The following is a 13,673-nucleotide window of genomic DNA, read 5'->3' on the forward strand; positions in this document are numbered from 1 at the left end:
CTCCAGATTTATGACAATAAATGCTTACTTAATAAGTCTTTAATTTTTCATGCCATGGAAATCTTATGCCTGTTGTTATGCATCACTGTGGCAACAGCTAGAACAAAAATGCCTAGAAAGAATTTGGTGCAGAATAGACATTAATTAAATATTTATTGAATAAATAGAAGATTTTTTTTAAAAAATCCAATGACTAGTCCGCATTCCTGATAAATTAAATCAGAATCTTTAATGATAAGACTTAGCATCAATTTTTTTTAAGTTCCCCAAGTGATAAGTGATTCTAATACAAAGCCAGGGAAGAAAGCCACTATTCTAAGATTTAGTTGTTTTTGATACAGGAAAGAATGTATTGGTGAAACACACAGGCTTTATATATGTGTTCAAGCCCCAACTCTCACTTACTGTATGACAACCATGGAATTAACATTTCCAAGCCTCAAATTCTTCATCTGTTAAGTAGAAATAACAATACTACTTTCTTTATAAGGTAATTATGAGGATTACAGGAGATAATGCAAATAGCATATTCAGCATACTACATGGTAGACAGTAAGGGCTCCTAATAATCCTAAACTATAGCCCTTTGTGTTGTTCTATCATTTTTATATGGAGTAGAAATGTCTTTGAATTCAGATAGATTTTACTTAAGTCCTACTTCCACTCTCTCTAACAATATGGCCTTGAGGAAATTGTTTAATCTTTGTGTTGTTCTATCATTTTTATATGGAGTAGAAATGTCTTTGAATTCAGATAGATTTTACTTAAGTCCTATTTCCACTCTCTCTAACAATATGGTCTTGAGTAAATTGTTTAATCTCTCTGAGATTCTAGTAACCCACCTATAAAATATTCTTGATAGTAATACCTACTTTGTTAATTTTTTGTGATGATTAAATGACATTCATAAAACACTTAGCACAGGGCCCGGTGCAATATAAATGATGTTAGAAAAAAATAAGATAGCATTTATTATAACATTGACAGAAAGATGTTATAGTCCATTAAAATCTCTAAGGATTTGTCTATTCTGGACATTTCATATACAGCAAACCATAAAACATCTGGCCTTTTGTACCTGGCTTTTTTCACCTGCCATAATATTTCTAAGGGTCATCCATGTTGTAGCATTTATCAGTACTTTGCTCCTTTTTATGAATGTAATTTTAATAATGGAAAATGGCAAAGATGTGGAAAAACTGAAACTCTTATACATTGTAAGTGCAAATATAAAATGATACAGGCACTTTTGAAAACAGTTTGGTAATTCCTCAATAAATTAAACATAGAATTACCATATGACCCAGCAATTCCACTCCTAGGTACACACTCTAAATAACTGGAAGTAGGTGTTCAAACACAAACTTGTACAATAATGTTCATATCAGCACTATACATAACAGCAAAAAAGTAGAAACAACCCAAATGTCCATCAATGGATGAATGGATAAATAAAATGTGGTATATACATACAATGGAATATTATTCTGCCTTAAAAGGGAAGAAATTCTGACACGTTACAACACGCATGAACTTTCAAGAGAGTATGCTCAGCCAGGCGTGGAGGCTTGAACTTGTAATCCTAGCACTCTGGGAGGCCAAGGGGAGAGTACTGCTCGAACTCAAGAGTTCTAGACCAGCCTGAGCAATAGTAATACCCTATTTCTACTAAAAATAGAAAAATTTTCTGTGCGTTGTGGTGGGCGCCTGTAGTCCAAGTTACTCAGAAGGCTGAGGCGGAAGGATTACTTGAGCCTAAGAGTTTGAGGTTGTTCTGAGCTAGGCTGATACCATGGCACTCTAGCCCGGGTAAAAGAATGAGACTCTGTCTCAAAAAATTAAATAAAGAAAAAGACACTATGCTAAGTGAAATAAGCCAAATACAAAAGGACAAATATTGTATGATTCCAATTACATGAGTTATCTAGAATAGTCAAATTCATAAAGATGATAAGAAGAATAGGTGACGACCAGGGGTTGGGGAGAAAGGGTAATAGGGGGTAATTTTTTCATTGATTATACAGTTTCAGTATGGGAAGAAGAAAAAGCTATGGAAATGGATAGTGGTGATGATTGTACAACAATGTGAATTTTGTGAACTCTACACTTAACAAGGGCTAAAATGTTAAATTTTGTTATATATATTTTAATAAAATTTAAAGCTGGGCAAATACTTGAACAGCTCTTTCACAGAGGAAGATGTAGAAATGGTCCATAGCATATAAAAAAATGATCAATAGCACACAAAAAGATGACATCATTAATGATAAAAACTCCAACAAGGCATCACTTCACACCCATCAGAATGGTTAATATAAAAAAGACTGATCCTGGTGGCTCACACCTATAATGCCAGCACTTTGGGAGGCTTAGGAGAGAGGAGCAATTGAGGCTAGGAGTTCAAGACCAGCCTAGTCAATGTAGTGAGGTCCCATCTCTACAAAAAATAAGAAAAAAAATATTAGCCAGGTGTAGTGGTGTACTAGCTACTCAGGAGGTCCAGGCAGGAGGACCCCTTGAACCCAGGAGTTCAACACTACAGTGAGCTGTGATTGCCCCAATGCACTTCAGCCTGGGTAACAGAGTGAGACTACGTCTCTTTTTTAAAAAATTGAAAAAATCAAAAAAATTGACTATATCAAAAGATGGACTGATGGATGAACAGACGTGTAATAAAGCAAATATAGCAAAATGCTAAAAATTATAGAAACTAAGTGTTGGGTATATAGAAATTCACTACACATGTCTTTATATTTAAAAACTATCACAATAAAATATTGAGGGACAAAACCCCTGTGGGATGTGGTGATAGGGAAGTTGATAACTTTAATGTATTTGTTAGAAATTTAGAAAAAGTCAAAGTAAAAGAGCTTCCACCTTAAAAAAGCTAGATAAAAAAGGTAAGATTAAAATCAATAATTATAAAAATAGAAATCAAACAATAATAAAACAATAGAGCTCATCAATAAAAGGAATTAACAGCACTTTGAAAAGAGCAATAAAATAGACATATTTTTGGCAAATATGATCTCAAAACTGAAGAGGGCACAAATTAACATAAAAATAAAAGGAGACCAAACTACAGACAGAAGAGATTAAACATTGTTTTTATTTATTTATATTTTGGAGACGGAGTTTTCACTTTGTTGCCCTCAGTAGAGTGCCATGGCATCATAGTTCACAGCAACCTCAAACTCTTAGGCTCAAGTGATCCTCTTGCCTCAGCCTCCCTAGTAGCTGGGACTACGGATGCCTGCCACAACGCCCGGCTATTTTTTCTTTTTTTTTGATTGCTAATTTATTTTTTTTCTTAGTTATTGTGTTAAGACATTTATACTCTACACTTAGTAAATTTAACATGTACCCTTGTAAAATGCACCATGGGTGTGTTCCAACCAATTATCCTCCCTCCACCCATTCTCCCCCCTCCCCTCCTCTCCCTCTCCTCTAAAGCCCGGCTATTTTTAGAGAGGTCTCGCTCTGGCTCAGGCTGGTCTCAAACCTCAGGCTCGTGAGCCACCGCGCCTGGCCTTAAACATTGTTTTTAAAATACTATATATAGGGTGGCGCCTATGGCTCAAAGGAGTAGGGCACCAGCCCCATATACTGGAGGTGGCGGGTTCAAACCCGACCCTGGCCAAAAATTGCAAATAAATAAATAAATAAATAAATAAATATATATATATATATATAATAGACTGGGTGTGGTGGCTCATACCTGTAATCCTAGCACTCTGGGAGGCCAAGGCGGGTGGACTGCTTAAGCTCACAAGTTTGAGACCAGCCTGAGCAAAAGCAAGACCCCTAAAAATAGAAAAACTGAGGCAAAATAATCTTTTGAGCTTAAGAGTTGGAGGTGCTATGGGGTATAAACGCCACAGCACTCTACCCAGGGCGGTAGTTTGAGACTCTGTCTCAAAAAAAAAAAAAAATACTATGTATAGCTTTTACGCCAATAATTTTGAAAATCTAGGTGAATCAGATAATTTTCAGGAAAATAAATAACAAAAAATAGGCTAAGAAACAGAAAACTCAAATAGACCAATTAATTGTAGAAGAATATAAAATAATTATCAACAATCTACCTCAAAAGTCACCAACCCCAAAAGTTTTGTGAACGAGTTTGACTAAACCATGTAAGAACAAACTAATCAAACTTTATAGGCTGGATGCCGTGGCTCATGCCTATAATCCTAAAACTCTAGGAGGCTGAGGCAGGTGGATTGTTCGAGCTCAGGAGTTTGAGACCAGCCTAAACAAGCACAAGATCCTATCTCTACTAAAAATAGAAAAAAATTAGCCAGGTGTGGTGGTAGGTGCCTGTAGTCCCAGCTACTCGAGAGGCTAAGGCAAGAAGATTGCTTGAGCCCAAAAGTTTGAGGTTGCTGTGAGCTATGATGATACCACAGCACTGTAGCCTGGGCAACAGAGTAAGACTCTTTCTCAAAATAAATAAATAAGTAAATAAAGGTAGATTTGTTAATGTAAAGGCACCAATTCTCTCCAGTTAAATTTGTAAACTCAATGCAGTGCCAACAAAAATGCCAATGAGATTCTGTATGGGTATGGTAATCTGATTTTAAAATCCATGTAAAATAGTAAATATGTCAATAGGTATGTATTAGAAAAAGTCAAAGAGCTTCTAATATTTATATATAGTAATATAACAAAAAAATTGAAGAAAAAAATTATCTTTCAATGCCAGATAGCAAACATATTATAAAAATGTAGAAAATAAATCATCATGATAGAGATGCAGATATAAATAAATGCATCAGAAGAACCAAATAGAGAATCCTGAAACAAATCTGAATATGCGTAAGAATCTATATTGAGTAAAGGTAGCATTATAAATGTCTTAACACAATAACTAAGTAAACAAGATGAGGTTTATATTAACCAGCGTGATGTAAGCATTCCTAATTCTACATGAAATCAGCACATTGTACCCTATAAATGCATTAATGTATACATGATCTATGTGTTTATGATTTAATAAAAAAAAATTAAAAAAACTAAAAAAAAGTCAATGGAGAAAATAGTGAGGCATGTAGAAAGATATTCATTGCAGCAGGTTTTTTATATTAGCATAAATTTGGGAATACCCATGTCAATGGGGAAATGACTACACAAATTATAGCCTATTTATTCTGTAGAATACTATGCAACCTTTTCAAGTATTTTTATATCTATTAACAGGAAAAGCTCTCAGACATAATGTTGGGTGAAAGTAGCAAACAGCAGAACAATACATACAGAGTGATAAAATTTACATTTTTTAAACCACTAAATAAAATCATATATTCCCCACATGCATGTGCACATTGTGTAAAACGTTTGCAAAAACTTTTTTTAAGTTATAGCAGAAGTTATGTAACACAGTGAGTGGGAATGGAGGAGGTAGGAAGCAGATCAATAATGATCAAAGGAGATTTTAGACTTCCCTGTAATGTTCTAATCTTTCAGAAGAAAAATGTATTAATGTACCATATGTATATTTAAATCAAAAATAAGAAATAATTAAAGGCTGCGTAACAATATGAATGGGTCCAGTTATACTAAAAATTATATATATGTGTAAGTACTTACTTAATCACACACAATGCACAGAAGGAAGACTGTAAGGATACATACCAAACTGTGGACAGTTGTCTGTTTTCTTTTTCTTGTTGTTTTAGAGGGATGACAAACAGAGAGGGAGCAGAAAAGGTAAGTTACAAGATTTGCTCTGTCTATACCTGTGTACAGTGATACAGCATAGCGCCTATATACCCTGTTTTAATCTTTTAACATGAAAATACAAGTAATTAAAAAATAAAAGACACAGTGTTACGTGGGAAAAGCTAGTTGAGGAATAACACAGTAATAACCTATTATGTAAAAAGCAAACTAACCAAACAAAACTAAATATTTTGTATTTGTTTATATATATGTAGATAAAGTTGCAAATGAAATTAAGAACAGTTGTTAAATTTGCGTTGAAGTGGTGGTTTGGCATAGAGGTGAAGGAAGATAAGGAAGTGATTAAGGACACAGCTCCAACAATTACTTGCTGTAAGATTTCATGCAAGTTACCTGAATTTTTTGTACCTCAGTATCCCCATTTGTAAGGTAGAAAATATAACAGTACCTATCTCATGGAGTAAATGAACTCATCTATTTAAAGCATTTACAATGGGCCATGCGTGGTAGCTCACGCCTATAATCCTAGCACTCTGGGAGGCCCAGGCAGGTGGATTGCTTGAGCTCAGAAGTTCAAGACCAGCCTGAGCAAGAGCGATCCCCCCCCCCTACTAAATATAGAAAAATAAACTGGGTACTATGGCTAGTGCCTACAGTCCCAGCTACTCAGGAGGCTGAGGCAAGAGAACTGCTTAAGCCCAAGAGTTTGAGGTTGCTGTGAGCTATGATGCTACAGTACTTTACCCAGGGTGACAGAGTGAGACTCTGTCCAAAAAATAAATAAATAAATAAACAAATAAAGCATTTACAATGATGCTGGACAGGGTAAGGCCTATGTAAGCATTTAGTTTCATTGTTACATATTTTTATAATTTTGTAAGAAAATATTTATGCATTCCTCATGTATTCTATGTATAATTTTAAAAAAATATATCTAAAATATAATATTGCGGGGGCACCTATAGCTCACTGGTTAGGGCACTGGCCACATGAACTGGAGCTAGTGGGTTTGAACACAGCCTGGGCCTACAACAACAACAACAAAAAATAGCCAGGCGTTGTGGTAGCTGCCTGTCGTCCCAGCTGCTGGGAAGGCTGAGGCAAGAGAATCACTTGAACCCAAGAGTTTGAGGTTGCTGTGAGATATGAGGCCACGGCACTCTACAGAGGGTGATAAAGAGAGACTCTGCCTCAATAAAAATAAATAAATAAATAAAATATAATATTAGGGAAGAAAGAAAATTTTATAAAATGCACACTGCAAAGTTAATATACAATTAGAAACAAATTTAATGTCCATCAACAGGACCATAGTTAAAGAAGTCATGATGCATCCATAACATGGCATTCTATGCAACCCTTAGGAATGAGGTGGGTCTCTATATATGGAGATGAAAATATGACTACTGTATAGTTAAAAAAAATTTTTTTGAGACAGAATCTCACTCTGTCACCCTGGATAGAGTGCCGGGGTGTCATAGCTCATAGCAACCTCAAACTCTTGGGCTCAAGTCATCCACTTGCCTCAACATCCCAAGTAGCTGGGACTATAGGCACCCGCCACAACATCTGGCTATTTTTTAGAGGCAGAGTCTCGCTCTTGCTCAGGCTGGTCTTGAACTTGTGAGTTCAAGCAATCCACCCACCTTGGCCTCCCAGAGTGTTAGGATTACAGGCATGAGCCACCACTCCTGGCCAGTTAAAATTTAAATGGTAAAATGGTATGTACCATTTTTAATATATTATATAGGTATACATTTATTATGTGTTTACAGATTATACACATGCATTTTTTTAATTATTAAATCATAGCTGTGTATTATACACATGCATTTTACAAACATGTGTGCATATATACACAGTCACACATACACTAACATACACATACATTGGCCTTTCACAATTTACCCTATATACTTCTGTGATGCCTTTTTTATAATAAATGTTATGCTATTACTCAAGATCCAAACACACAGATACTGAGAAAGCTAATTATGTCATTAACCTAATCAAACCCTTCTAATGGGAATATTCCCATTGCTCCTAGTATTTAGCCTTAAATACTTAATAGAGCTGTCATCCAGCCTCAGTTCAAATTACTCTCCTACAGCTAGACTAGAGCATTGTTTAGTATGCTCTGACCATAGTTTTTTGCACAGGCAAAACACTTCCTCTACCCACCCATCATCTATCTCCATCTACCCCAATTTATCCAGTTCTCATCACTTCTTCAAGGAAGCCTTCCCTGACATTCCAGACAGGATCAGATCCCCTGTTTATAAGCACTTAAAGAACACTTATTTTTCCTTAATAGCTGTTACCACAGTGTGCAGCTTTCTAATTATAGGGAGGATTACTAATGTCTCCTACTAGACTGTCAACTCCACTAAGAGCAGGAAGAACTGTCTGTCTTGTTACATTCTGACATCTAGTAAGAGCTCAGCAAATACTTGTGAAATAAATGACTGTTTCCTGCTAATCAGGGCGGACATTGGCTTTTGCATTGGCTCTATTTTCCTCACCATTTCAACCCTGCCATCATATAAGCAACATCAATGTCTGTTGATAACTCACCCAACATGCTAGTCTCACTGTACTTGATCTCCTTTACTTCAACAATCTCTGACTACATGCCACTTCACACGCCGTTTCTAGCCACTATTGTCCTAAACCATCCAATAAACACTGGACCTGATACAATTTAGAATTCCTGAACTTCACTACCCCAATTTCTGGCTAGAACCTGCTAACCCTCTTACTTCTTGGTACTCAGAAAACACACTCCTCATTCTCACTGAGATCTCCTATCCTTTCATTTCTCTCATTCTCCAGCTCTTTACCATGTCATGACTCTATTTCCTATTCTCTAGGTGCCATGGTGCATCACTTCAACCACTCTCTTGTTAAGAGCCTCACTGTCCTTAACATTCTAAATCTACCATTTATTGAGCAGTTACTATGAGACACTTTATATGCATTACTTCTGTAACGCCTCACAAAACCTTTGAGGTTGATGTAACCATTGTCCCCTTTTACTGAGCTGATAAATTCAGTAAAGTTGAAGGATACCAAATCAACGTACAAAAATTAGTATAATGTCTATATGCCATGAGTCAACAATCTGAAAAAAACAAAACAAAAACAACAACAAAAAAGAAAACAAAGAAAAAAGTACTCCCATATATAATAGCTACAAGTAAAATAAAATGCCTGGGAATAAACTTAACCAAAGAAGTGAAAGAACTCTGTAATGAAAACTATGAAACATTGGTGAAAGAAATTGAAGAGGGCACAAAAAAATGGAAATCTATTCCATGCAAGAGTGCAAACTATTTTAAATTTTACATGAACTTTACGGTCACCCTATATAAAAGCTTTGACAACTCAGCAGGAAAAAAAAGAAAATAATCCAATTTAAAATACTGGCGAAGGATCTGAGTAGACATTTCTCAGCAGATAAGGAAAGGTATTTTTAAAGCAGCAAAGTAACCTGTGCAATGTCACACAGCTGGAAAGTAGTGGAGCAGGGTACAATTGAGATCTGAAGGAGATACGTCTGACTCCAAGCTCTGTGCTCCAAACCAGTAGGTTATGTCTGCCTCTCAGATAGAAGGATAGCTCTGATTGCAACATGGGGGATGAAAAAAGGTGAAACAGGCAAGTGTGAAGGATTGGAGAGCAAGGTAACAATCGAGGTGAGAGGTGATGATGGACTAATCATTACCTACCTGAAGACGAAGAATAATTCAAAGTGAAGTCTCACTTAATTCACAAGTGTGACTTTACCAGGTGAATTCAGTGGGGCTTTGGTTCAGGACAGCAGAACTAGGTGTGCCTACAAGAAACTAAAAATAAGTCAGTAATTTAAGACACTCAGAAATTTTTTACTTTAACCTCTCTGCAAATACACATACCCACAAACGCATTTTCAGCGATGCTGCCACCTATTAACGTTTCCCACGTGCTTGAAATTTATAGTCCTGGCTCGGCGCCTGTGGCTCAAGCAGCTAAGGCGCCAGGCACATATCGTGAGCTGGCGGATTCGAATCCAGCCCGGGCCCGCCAAACAACAATGACGGCTGCAACCAAAAAATAGCCAGGCGTTGTGGTGGGTGCCTATAGTCCCAGCTACTTGGGAGGCGGAGGCAGGACAATCGCTTGAGCCCAGGAGTTGGAGGTTGCTGTGAGCTGTGAAGCCACAGCACTCTACCCAGGGCGACAGCTTGAGGCTCTGTCTCAAAAAAGAAAAGAAAAAGAAAAAAGAAAAGAAATTTATAGTCCTATTCACACCTCTAACTACCCTTCCAGTGACCAATCCATTTTAGAAATGAGGAAAAGTGAGCTCTGAGTAGATCGAGAAACTTGCTAGTTAATGGTAAAGATAGGATCAAACCCCAAGTCTGCTGGTCTCCTCTTACTCACTTACCCAGCAAAGTCCCAACCTTAGATTCCCCACACTACTCACGGGCTGCCGGGACGCTTGGGGGGAGGGGAGGGAAGTCACACAAGAAAGCACTAGATATATGAGGGAGCTGACCAGCAAGAGTACAGGCATCCTTCGCAATCTTACTCTGGGGAGTGCTGTATTATATACCTTTTCAACTCCGCAGGCACCATGTCCCACAAGAGCAGCAAAGTAGCCTCAAAGCCACACCAAGCCAGACTGGCCGACAGAAAGATCACCCGTTCCGTTTCTGATCTCACAGAATCAAAAGACATTGCCAGTTATCAAAGTAAACTATTTGGGTCTTCTCTTTAAATCATAATCTAGGATCTACGAGTGGTATTCTGCGACCCATGGGCATTTCTTCCTCAGGAAACGGTCAATAATCTTTCGCAGATTTTCAAGGGGTCCGCCTCCATCCACCCGCCCGCCTCGAAAAAAGAGGTTCAGCGAGAGCTTCCGCGGCATCTTTACCTGGGTCGCGCGCGCACGCAGCACCAGTCGCGTCTCCGACCGCCAGTCCGTTTCGGACCGTCAGTCCGCCTCCCTTTCAGTTCTCCCCTACCTCACACGCACGCCCACACGCACGCACCCCCACGTACGCACGCACCCCACGCACAAGCATATAAACCCCCACATGCTCACTCCCACACGCACATCCGTCCCTGCACAGGCACGCCCGTGTTGCTAAATATATGCTCGATCTTAAGTCCGCACCATGTATCTCCCCCAGGCACCTACACACTCACACGCATTCCTATACACACGTGCCTACCCACATTTGCCCCTCTACGCTCAAACACACGCGTCCCGCCTCACTTCAACTACCCAGCACGCGTCCCGGGGAGCTATTTCCTCTCTCTTCTCTCAGTGGCTGCTTTGGGGGGCCGGCCCTCCCACGCCCCCGGCTCCGCAGCAGCTAGGTCCCTCCCCAGCGCGCTGAGCTCACTCGGCTGGAGCCCGCGGCAACCCACAAACTCCTCTGACTGGGCCGCAGCTTCGCTCCTCACATCCCAGGAGACACCGGGCGGGGTGTGGCACCTCCCACGCTCGGTCACCGGGCCCTAAGTAACAGGGACGCTAGGGGACTCCCTCGATTTCTGGCCCCTCTGAATCTGGGTAGTGAGGTGCCGGTGACGAATAGGGAGGCGTTTCTCACCTCGCTGGGGAAGTTGCTCACCTGGTTCCAAAAGCCAGTTTGCCCTCCCTCTACTTCCTGCCAGCGGGGTAGGGATTCTGAAAGAGCGCCAAGGTCTTTGGGGCGGGGAAGGGGAAATGACTCAGAGAAGAGGCGGCCCAGAGGGAGGGGCTGGGCTAAAAGTAGGGGAGGCACTGGGGGACCGCCGGGAAAGGGGAGAAAAAAGGTGGTGGGAAAAGCCCGCATGGGGCAGTTTTGAGGGTGTTTGGCAAAGACCTGGAAGTCCTTGCTGGTTAACCCTGATTTCAGAAGCCGCTGGACTAGGTCATTTCTCCAGCGTTGGGCCTTAAACTTCTTGCTGCAAAGGCACCCATGGCTAACTTAAGATCCTTGCTAGCAGCTAAGGCATCTAGGAATCGCCGGTTTGGGCACGGGTGCGGGGATTAACTCTTCATTTTCTAGGGAGCCAATAGTAGTCTTTACTTAATAGGGTTGTGGAAGGGCTAAGTGAGTCACTGCATCTCAGTTGCTGAGCATACTGTAAGCAGTCAATCAATGATACCGCCTATGATTAGAATGGAGAAGCATGAATCCTATGTACTCAATTTTGATATGAGGACAATTAATGACAATTAAGGTTATGGGGGGGAAGCAGAAAGAGGGACGGAGGGAGGGGGGTGGGGCCTTGGTGTGTGTCACACTTTATGGGGGCAAGACATGATTGCAAGAGGGACTTTACCTAACAATTGCAATCAGTGTAACCTGGCTTATTGTACCCTCAATGAATCCCCAACAATTAAAAAAAAAAAAGAAAAAAAATGTTTTCTTCGTTGGTTGGTCGTCTGTCACCCCTCTAGATTAAAAGTCTTATTTATCACTGAACTCCAGAACCTTATGCAAAGAAACTATCAATTTTCCGTTGAATGATCGAGTGATAACTTGGAGTGATAACTTGGAATGGTGGCTGTAACACGATCCTCTATTTTGCCCCAGAAGGAGTGTTATTTTGTGGGCATTTGGGGGAAAATGTCCATGATTAAAGAAGGAAGCACACAGAAGCCCTTTTGGTCGCTATATTGAATGACCTGCTCTTGCTTTAGGGAGTGGAATGTCTATGGCAGTTATTTATGTGGACATATGGAAGACTGTTTCATGAAATTTGAAACTCAGACATGCCTAGCTAGAGCATCATTTGTATCTGGGAGAGTTGGTGAGTAAAGCAGAATGCAAGGAGAGGGGCTGAAGTGGAAAGCTGAAAAATTATGATGGCAAGTATAAGTGGGGGAGACTGACAAGGGAGTTCTAAGTGAAGCAAAGTATATGTGGGAAAGGATAGTCATCCCAAAGAGAAACGATGGTGATTTTAAAGTAACAGTAATGTCACCCACTTCTTTGTCTTAGTCTTAGGATTCCTAATGATCTGCCCTGATGTCCCAACATTCTTGGGGTAAGTATGCAAAATAGGCTTCTGACATTACAGTCACTAAATTTGCATTTATGTAAATCCATACTCTTAAGGGTGGAAGGGCCCTTAGAAATGATCCATACACTTCAGTGAAAAACTAATATCCAGAGATAGCAAAGGACTTGGAGGTTGGGGGTTCTCTGGCCTTGGTACTGAATCTTTCAGAGCCTGAATTTATTGTATGTCCCAATTATTCCTTTAATCCCTGCTTTATCCCCACCTCCAATCCAAGGATACTTGAGAACAAAACAACATTAATGAAAAGTTAACAAAGAAGAGGGAGAGATGAGACTCTTCCACAGACCCTAGCTATACTTCCTTTTGCTTCTACCTGGGGAAGTTACCTGGACTTTCAATTAGCCTCTGTTAAAGAATAACTCCCCTTGGTACCCTGGCAATATCCACAATGGTCCTTTATTCAAAGGGTTGAACCACAGAGCTAATCTGAGTGTTGTTAGAGTGCCTGTCATCCTTTCAGAGCTCAAGAGGATAGGAGACCTGAGAGGAGCTGCTTCAAGGTCATCTCTTACTTGTATCTCTGTATCTCCCCTGGGAGACTGTCATGAGACAGTTCCTCGTAGCCTCCCACCTCCCCAGTTCAGATAAAGGTACAAGGTACCCACTTCCCTCAGAATAATAGAGCTACAGTCTCTAAAGCCACTTAGTTGCAGTCTCGCCAAATCGGCTTCTCAGCAATGGGATACCCCACAATTCAGGTGGCAGTGTTCTGGCACCTTTTTGTCTTGGTGTTATCCTTTTTGTTATTTAGGATAAAGACCACTAGAAGCTGGAATCTTTGACTTCTTTTTCTTTCACTGTGTAAATAATAAACTGTATCTAAAAGTGATTCCTTGTATATTTACCTATAGAATCAATCAGGCCTCTGACTTGCCTTAGTCTTAAGTGTTTGACAGCTGTTTACTGTGAATTTTACATTTCTGGGA

The 13,673-nt window shown here is 39.7% G+C and overlaps 1 protein-coding gene across 4 annotated transcripts in view; it reads right to left on the reverse strand.

The window, feature by feature from the left end:
* LOC128578367 (NACHT, LRR and PYD domains-containing protein 12-like) overlaps positions 1 to 11,325 on the reverse strand; it is a 39,891-nt gene extending 28,566 nt beyond the window's left edge. Inside the window, exons 1-3 of one of the 4 annotated variants that reach the window (XM_053580958.1) lie at positions 11,307 to 11,325; positions 9,411 to 9,517; positions 5,635 to 5,665 (exon numbers count right to left, since the gene is read on the reverse strand). The gene's annotated coding sequence lies outside the window, so the exon portion shown is untranslated. Of the gene's footprint in view, positions 1 to 5,634; positions 5,666 to 9,410; positions 9,528 to 10,600; positions 10,999 to 11,306 lie in introns of those variants that run through there. The other 3 variants (XM_053580956.1, XM_053580957.1, XM_053580955.1) reach the window with 3 other exon arrangements.
* Positions 11,326 to 13,673: the final 2,348 nt, after the last annotated feature.

Source organism: Nycticebus coucang, chromosome X (assembly GCF_027406575.1).
Source record: "Nycticebus coucang isolate mNycCou1 chromosome X, mNycCou1.pri, whole genome shotgun sequence".
Classification (NCBI taxonomy): Eukaryota; Metazoa; Chordata; class Mammalia; order Primates; family Lorisidae; genus Nycticebus; species Nycticebus coucang.